We start from the raw sequence: 9338 nt of genomic DNA, 5'->3' as shown, positions 1-9338 counted from the left end.
TTTTCGACAAGGGCTCGGCTGCTGGGGACTGTTTTTTCAAAAAGAGCTCGGCTGCCGAAGAAAAAGTTTTCAACAAGGCCTCGGCTGCTGGCGACCTTTTTTTTGACGAGGGCTCGGCTGCGGAAGAAAAAATTTTCAATGAGGGCTTGTCTTCCGGGGACCTTATTTTCGATGAAGGCTCGTCTGTTGAAGAAAAAATTTGCGACGAGGGCTCGGCTGCGGAAGAAAAAATTTTCAATGAGGGCTTGTCTTCCGGGGACCTTATTTTCGATGAAGGCTCGTCTGTTGAAGAAAAAATTTGTGACGAGGGCTCGGCTGCGGAAGAAAAAATTTTCAATGACAGCTTGGCTGCCAGGGACCTTTTTTTCAATGAGGGCTTGCCTGCCAGGGAACTTTTTTTTGATGAGGACTCGGCTACCAAAGACAAAATTTTCAACTATGGCTCAGCTGCCAAATAAAAAATTTTCGACGAGGGCTCGGTTGCATGGGACCCTTTTTTTGATGAGGGCTCGGCTGCCGGAGACCTTTTTTTTGACGAAGGCTCAGCTGCCAAAGTAAAAATTTTCAATGAGGGCTCAGCTGCCGAAGAAAATATTTTCAACGAGGGCTCGGCTGCCGAAGAAATATTTTCGATGAGGACTCGGCTGCTGAAGAAAAAATTTTCAACGAGGGCTCATCTGCCGAAAAAAAATTTTCGACAAGGGCTCAGCTGCCAAAGAAAAAATTTTCCACGAGGGCTTGGCTGCCAAAGAAAATATTTTTTACTAGGGCGCAGCTGTCGTTGAACTGTTTTTCGACAAGGTCTCAGCTGCTGTGGAACTTTTATTTGGGGACGAATTTGCTGCCAGTGAACTTTTTTTTGATGAGGGCTCGGCTGCCGTGGAACTTCTTTTCGACAAGAGCTCGGCTGCCGTGGAACTTCTTTTCGATGAAGGCTCGGCTGCTGGGGAACTTACTTTCCACAAGGGCTCGGTTGTCGGGGAACTGTTTTTCAACGATACCTTGGCTGTTGGGAAATTTTTTTTGACAAGGTCTCGGCTGCTGAAGAAAAACTTTTTACTGACAAGGGCTCGGATGCCGGGGAAACTATTTTCAACGAGGGCTCAGCTGCCAGGCAACTTATTTTTGATGAGGGCTCGGCTGCCAGTGAACTGTTTTTCAACGAGGGCTCGGCTGCTGAAGAAAATATTTTTGACGAGGGATTGGCTGCCAAGAAACATTTTTTCAAAGAGTGCTCAGCTGCCAGGGCAGGTGAAGAGCAGTAACAGCTTTCAGGGCTGGTCTCTTCCTTGTGGGAGGAGCAGGACATTTGCCATTTCGGAAAGAGGCTTTGCCAAGGACAAGCGCCATGAGATATTCCGTCTCTGGGAAAGCACAGATCCCCAGTGCTCTTGTGCCTGTGAATAGGCTGCAAAGGGAAGGTGAAGAACAGGAACGGGTTTTAGTCCTGGCAGGACTTGCAGGAGGTCTAGGTGGACCTTTTTTAATTTGGAAATAGACCATGTAGAGAAGGAATGTAACAATATTTTTAGGTCAGAATGCTATCTTTAGACGAACTGCCTGGCTTAGGAACAAAAACAAAGAGAACACCAGTGAAGGACACAATCCACCAACAGAAATCAAAGCAAGCGTCTCCCGAGATATTCTCCCTAAGAACTGTGATTACCAGCAGCGTTTGCATCCCAGTTTCTCTTAACCAGCACTGATTCTTATACTGCTGGAAACAAAGGTTACATTTACCTCCACGAAGCAGTAATAGTGTCCTGCCTGACTGCTGAAACCTTCATGTACCAGGATGACATACAAGGAATAGAGCAGTGGCTCTCCAGCTGCTTGAGGCATGTATGCACCAAGGTCCAAATATTCTGAATACTGCACAACCTTAAGAGAGACCAAGAAGACTCAAAAAATACCTTGAGCATCTTTAGGAAACAGCCTGAGAAAACCTTGTCACCAAACACATGCTAGAGGCTGTATACATATAGAAATATATCTTCTGAGTTCATCAAAAACAGCTTTTGCCATTTCATCATTTAAGTGGCAGAAAACTGTTCTTGGCCAAACCAGTTCTTTACAAGCACAGTAGGTGCTTATCTTCATATTGGAGCTTTCCTCTTACCAGAAGGGAAAGAGCAAGGCCCAGCTATTGCATTGATTTTTCTTAGACGTCTGCACATGATGGCTAACATCTTCCAAAAAAGGACCTTCCTTTAGGAAATGTCTCCTTCCAAGCAGATAAAGTTGCAGTGCACTTGTATACATATCTTGCTAATTTTCTGCCAGAGAAAGCATCAAAACTCTTTGAGCACACTGTCAGGACATTGAAGGAACTATGTATCATAAGCCTCTTTGACGTAGCAGCCAGCCACTCACACCTTGAAAACAAGCACAGACCCAATAGTTGTAACGTATCTTCTCTCCACTCCATGCCTCTCATCCAAAAAAAGCATAACTCAGAACAAGTTTTTACAGCTCACACATGCCTATGCTACTCGAGCAATGTCTACTTGCATAATACCAGTCGCCTTTTCATGAATCCATGCACTGCTCGTCAGGCTTGCTAGCATGGAGAAGATAGTGGGGCAAGTATCTGACTGTGGGTCACTGCCAGTGCCAGAAGGAAGGCTTGCCAGCAGTTTCCAACACAGCAGGGCGATGAACCTCTTGCTGGAGCACAGCTTCACAATGCAGCAGAGGGTAGCACCGCTCCAGATGCCAAAGGGGCTACTCCAAACTCATGTTCTGAAAAGCCTCTTTCAGCTTTCTGCTGCAATAGCAAAGCTAGAAGAACTGGAAGAAGGCAGCTCTAGTGCTGCTGCCTCAGCACTAGAAGCTGCATCGGATTCCCATAAAAGTTTATTGATCAACACTGAAAAACCAAAGAAGCAAACAGCCCTTCTCCAGGACAAAGACATTCAACAGCCCTCTGTCTTCATGGACTGAGGCCTCATGGACAGAGACACAACCATCCAAAATGCTTGGAAATGAAACCTTTCATTGCAAGTTTGTTATATGGTCCCCAGAAAGACAGGACATACAGGGTAACCAGGGAAATTCCACTACTATCACAAAGACAGAGCAACACTGACGTATGTTCCTTTACATTGTCAAGACAAATGGTGTTGATGATAGCTAGAAGTGGAAAGAATTAATCAGCCTCTTCTTCCAATCCCAATGTCCAAATGTCAGGCAGGGAATACTATGGCCATGATGAATGCCCATGGACACGTTAAGAACCACGTGCTTTATAAAATTGTGTGAGACTTAGATACACTATTCTGAGGTGGTAATCTCCAAGGAGAAAAATTCATAGTCAGAGAAGGAAAACACCAATGAGGAAAAACTGAGAGTGACAGGATGGTTTACCAAAAGTGAAGAAGGTGCCATACATGTGCAAGGGCTTTCTCTTCCAGCCAACTGAAAAGATAGAAACTTGCTCCTTCAGTATGACTCTGCTGGTCACATGCCACAGAGCATACTCAGGAACAGGCAGTTCAGCTGCGAGGTGCTTTGCTCATCTCCTTCTTCCTCAGTTGTCATCTCTCTGCCATCAGCATTTCTAAGACAGGGCATGTTCCTTGCAAGGATCCACAGAAAAATGAGAACCTAGCATTCATTTTTTCTAGTACCCCACTGAAACTAGCAAATCCTCATTAACATTTAGTTTTTCAGTGGTAGTAAGCAGATATTTGTGCTTTATACATTCAGACACATCAGACACAAGTGTTATAGAACCAAGTCTGGCAGTGTTTGCTTCTCTGAGTGTATGGTTAAGTTAAGGTTTGTTTTGCCCAGCTATTGTATGCAAATGTTTGCAGTGCAGACCCCTTAGGTCCATATGCTCTGACTGAAGGTAGCTTCAGTCAAGGGTGGCTCACTTTGGAGAGCAGCAGTTTGCAGTCCTTACAAGAACTAGCCAAGACACTGTTCAGAGAGCCAGCAGGGGCTGCTACTGCTCCAAGGACTGAGGTCTCCTGGACAGAGACGCAACCATCCAAAAAGCCTTGGAAATGAAACTGTTGCTTTCTTGAGGAAGCTGCCACTTTCCCTCCCATCCCAAATCACTGCCCAGAGCTCCTCCTTGCTTCGGTGCACCACTGCATAGGGGTTATGTCTTTTCCCTTCTGGCCATAGGGGTAGTTCAGGTGACAACTTCATAGCTAGGAAGGCTGACCACCTCCAGGGTAGACAATGCCAGGAATAAAATTCTTATCAAAAGCTTTCCAAATATTCAGGCAGAAGGAAAAATTACCCATCTTAGAAACAAATGCATTATTTTCCAAGTTCCAGATGATTTGGGTGTATTAGTTGTAAGGGGAAGGAGAAAAAAAAAAAAGAGATGTCTCATGACTGCATTTCTAAATTAAGTCAAAACATAACTTTTGCTCCCAGACATGCAATACCGTAACCCAGTATCTACTGTGAAGGTGTCATTAGCAATAATCTTACTTGCTGCATTTATAGCCATTTTCGACATCCAGCTGCTCAGGTTTGACAATGTCTTCCAGACCTCCAGTGACAGATGAGGCTGCCTGCATGAGGAAGAAAGGAGAGCACTAAGCTCCTGGAAATTCAAAATCCCAAGAAATAGCTACCTGTGTGGTACTAGCGTTATCCCAATAAACAAGAAGACTGCTGCCAGGCCATGCAAATCTTCTTCGGAGGAAGCTGGACCCTTTGTGCCAGAGCTGTTCCCTCACTAAGATCTTTAAGGAAATCATATGCTAAAGGACATCCTAGTCTTGTGGCTCAGCAGGTGCAGAAAGCTCCCACCCTTCTAGATTAGGAGTGTGCTTTCATACAGGAAGGCTCAAGTTAAAAAATTTAAGTAACACCCAACAGTTCTTTCTCACCTGGGAAAATCCTCTACTGAAATCAGAAACACCGCTTTGGATTGTGTTGGGTTTTAATGGGAATTTTATTGTTTCAATCAGATTTCAAGGTTTGAAGGTAAGCCTTGTGTTGATAATAGTTCTTGGTGGCTTTTGATGGCCAGCTGCAGGTGGTGGTGGTAAGCTGAGTTGGAACAGTGAATGCTTCTGTCCATAAGCCCCACATGTGAAACAGCCAGCAAAGAGTTAGGAAACATTTCCTGATGATGCCACAAGTCTTGTTTACTTTCCATCCTCCTTTTCACCTTTGCGTATTTTTTTCGTCTTCTGATCATAGGAAACATCTTGCTTCTGTCTTTCACTGTTTCTTTTTGGTTGTGCTGTCACTCCCCTCTGCACAGGGGTGTTTTCTTTGTTTTTCATTTGCCTGGCAGGAGCCCACAAACTCAGAGTGAACTGGTACATGTCTGACAAGTGAGTATTTCCCAGGCTGCTGCTGACCTACTGATCCACCGAGCCACAGACCAGACGTGTCTACAGAGTGTAGCCGCTCCAGCCAAGGCCACCTTCCCCTCCAGAGAGGTGATGGCAAAAGCCTTTGGCTTCTGTGAGAACCCTTCAGAGACCTGTGGCTGTTATTTGGTCTCCTTTTCCCAAAGTCCTTAGCCCAGTGCCAGAACTCTCTCTCTCTCCACCATCTCCTGTCACATGGGAGCAATAGTAACTGGTGGAGGAGCTGTGTTTTTCCCACCTCCATGGCTCTGCTGGAAAGGCTCTTCCTCTGCTCTGGCTTCTCTGTCTTTTGCAAGGAGGATCTTCTCCTGAGCTTCACCAGCACCAGGGCTCTTTTTTCTCCCTGTGGGAAGAGCAGTACAGGCTTCCACTGCCATGCACCAGCTGATAGCAACTGTGCTTCTGCCCTTCCCCACTGCGAGTGCACCTCTGCTTGGGAGACTGACAGGCTGGTTGGCTTCCATCCAGCTTCTCCCTCTCCTCAGTGTCAGAGGACACTCTCTTCCTGCTGCAGTGCTCACAAGGAGTTCTTGGAGAGTGTTGCTTTCTTCTCTTGTCTCCTGGGCATGTTTTCTTCAGGTTCTTGATTTCTCAGGCCCACCATGCTTCCAGATAATGGGCTCTTCTGTGCTTTTTCCAGCTTCGTCATCAAAATGGTCTCTCTACCTTGGGGTTCAGTGCCTTCTCCAGGGGTCAAATGAGGGTGGCTGGAGAAACAAGTGATCTTATTTTACGGTTGTTCGGGCAGCCTCCTCTTGGCTTCAAGCCCATCCTGTCATTTCCTAGGAGGTATGGACAATGCCCATGGACAGGTGCTTTATAAAATTGTGTGAGACTTAGATACACAGGTGTTAATTTTTGGTGATGAAAGTTCATGTTTAAAGGCAGAATGAAAATATCAATTAGGAAAAACTGAGTGACAGGTGTGTTCTATGGCATTTATTGAATTGTTTCTGTTTTCTATGGAATAAGAGATGTGGATAATACACCACACACACACAAAAAAAGATGAATTAAGAACAAGAGTGATTCAATAGCCTCACCTAAGCTAGATGATTCATTAGGCTGAACACCTTGGTGGATGGGAGATCTGCATTCTTGTTACTGAAGTAATGATTAAACTATTTTATTTTATAACTAATTTAATTTAAACCTCTGTGAGTAGTCCCAAGCTATTTTAATAAATGGGGAATGCCACATAAATCTTAGTGGAGCTAATTCTTATTGACAGTAAGTACTTCAACAGTAGAAGACTGTTTCTGAAGCAAGCAAACAATTGCAGTTATCTGTTATCAAATGTAACATCTTTTACTGTCAGAAGTAATGGCAGCAGTCACCTAACCAATTTCAAGTGAGAAATTTCAAGAGGCCCAGTCTTAGCTGTTGTCCAGTATTTAGAGTGCAAAACATAAACCACACTGCAAATAGAAAATCACCTTAGGATCTACATTTAGCTGTAATATTTATTCTTCAATGTTTTCAAGAATGTTCACATTCAGAAGGTTTTTTTAGTTCTTCAGAAAGTCTTGTACTTCTAATTATTATATGTGACATACAACTCTACAATATGCTGCTTTTTTTTGTTTGTTCTTTTAAAACTTATGGTTTATGAAGAATTAAAAAAAAATCCATCACAAAGTAGTTTGCATCCATGATGTAGCTTTTCAGTTTAAAGGCCAAACTTGTATCTTCATGGCCCAGTTCCATCAGTTCTCTATAGAGTGTCTGACAGAAGCACACGCACACAAAAAAATTGCTTTTGTTGATATGAGTTTCAAACAGTACTCACAAGTAGAGATATACTGTTCTTTATTCTAGTTATGTCACAGTTAAGGAAAACATTAGAATTTAAGACTTCAATCAGCTTTTGCTGAGCCATAAAAATTATTTAACCATACAAATAATAAAATGTCAAGTCTAGAGTATCTTTTTAATGCCTGAATATATCACAGTATAAACAATACTACAACCATCTAGTGAGAATTCTAATATGTATTTCACTGTTTAAATAGCTGACAATGATAGAAAAGGACACTTCAAAATCATTAGCAGCCAGGGAAGGACACTGTTTTACCTGAACTGCCATGTCTGCTTTTAACACTATAGTATTTATAGGTGGGCTGTTAAGAAGTCATACAAATGTAAACATTTTTTCTTCCCAATATATACAGATCCTAACATTAAAAATTTTCACAATGGTTTCTGTAATTTTTATGATGCATTAGTTAGGGAAATACAATTTGGTAGTTTGTGAATACAAGCTCTGTAGCAATGTATTATGCCATCTTCTAAAGTTAACACAGAAAAGGCTTATGGTTTACTTATTTCCAATTCAACCTCAATATATTCTGAGTGCCATTTTTATTTGCATTCAATATTTAAGTCTATATAATAAGCTAGATTAAGAAACATTTGAAATTAGGTAAAACAAAAGTTTTGCTTGAAAACATATGATCAAAAAATTTAAGTGGAAATGGACAATGTATTCAGAATTGTGTGAAGGAAAACATGTATTAAACAAGCATTAGTAGTAGACAAAAACAAATGCATAGCAAGGAAATATGAACAACACTGCAGACCTTATCACTAAACAGTCTATTTTGCTGCATTTTCATGTATTAAAATTTAAATTCCTTACATGTGAATTGTCACTTTAGTAACTGTATCAAACTGACACCTAGGTATTCATGGAAGACCTCAGAGAAATGCATTCCACAGATCCGAGCTATGAATTCTTCACAGCTGAACATTTTATGAAGAGAGAATTCTTCCCAAAGAGCCAGATAAATTTTTCAAAAGATGACCAGTTTTATTTGCTTTCAGCTTTTGTGGATGGTTTACTCAGCTTCAGCTAATGTAGTTTTTGTCAAAATATTTAAACAGAATCTTTCAGAAAGGCAAATTCAAGAAGATTTAGAAATTTATCAAATATCAGACTGTAGCAAGAAGAGTTGAGACTTATGGTATAGGAAGAGGCTGGGAACCCACAGACAACACAGGCACAGCTTGTGCTTTTTAGATTAGCACATTACAAGCAGATGGTTCCCTTAAGTGCACTAAGGAAAAACTTCCTTCTTTCCTTTGATTTGCTATCACACATTCTGCAAGACAAGGGAGAATTCTTTATTATTGCAACACCCCCTCTTTTCTGTAATTCACCTTGAAGGAAATACATGAAAAGTTAGCACAGCCTCTGTTTTTTAAAAGAGAAGGGGAAGGGACTTTTTCTAGAAAACTTCAGGTCAAAATGAAACCTGATGGTCATACCTTTTAACAGCATTACCAAAGACGGACCTAACATTGTTCGCTGCATGGACACTTGATAAGGTTCAAACATCTGGCATGGTGTCACCTTGCTAAAGAGAACAGAAATGAGTGTCAAGCAATTCACAGTTCTGGCTGAAGTTTCAGACCTACGTTAACCTTGACAATAACATTTCTAACAAAAGTCATGTTTTGCCTCATTTTACTTAGTTATTTGTGTTCAGAAAAGTGATAGAAACAGCACATGAATACAAGCTTTGCTAGACAACACCAGACCCATTCAGGCTGATGCTCTATCTTTGAAAGTGAGGAACATAAGCACATCAATAAATATCAAGAACACCACAAAGGTACTCTACTGCAGCCTCTATCATATAGTTATTAGGAACCAGACTCTCAAAAGAGGCATAAACAGCTCATCAAGCTACGAGAATGAAACACTGGCTACATAGAAAACTCCAAACTCCTGACAAATTCCTTGACACAGCCAAATGTACTTCTACTTTTAACCAATGTTTTCTATCCAAACTGCATCAAAGTACTCTTCAACACTTCAGTACAAGGGAAGGCTCTATACATTATACCTGTATTGCAAAAGAAACAGTACAACAACTTTTCTGTCACTTTCATATATGTGTTTACAAAAATATATGTACTGGTTTGGGCTGGGATAGAGTTAAATTTCTTCACAGGAGTTTGCACGTGGCTGTGTTTTGGATTTGTGCTGAA

The sequence above is a fragment of the Buteo buteo genome, chromosome 21, assembly GCF_964188355.1.
Source record: "Buteo buteo chromosome 21, bButBut1.hap1.1, whole genome shotgun sequence".
Taxonomy (NCBI): Eukaryota; Metazoa; Chordata; class Aves; order Accipitriformes; family Accipitridae; genus Buteo; species Buteo buteo.
The sequence above is the reverse complement of the archived record's forward strand: the minus strand, read 5'-3'. Positions refer to the sequence as shown.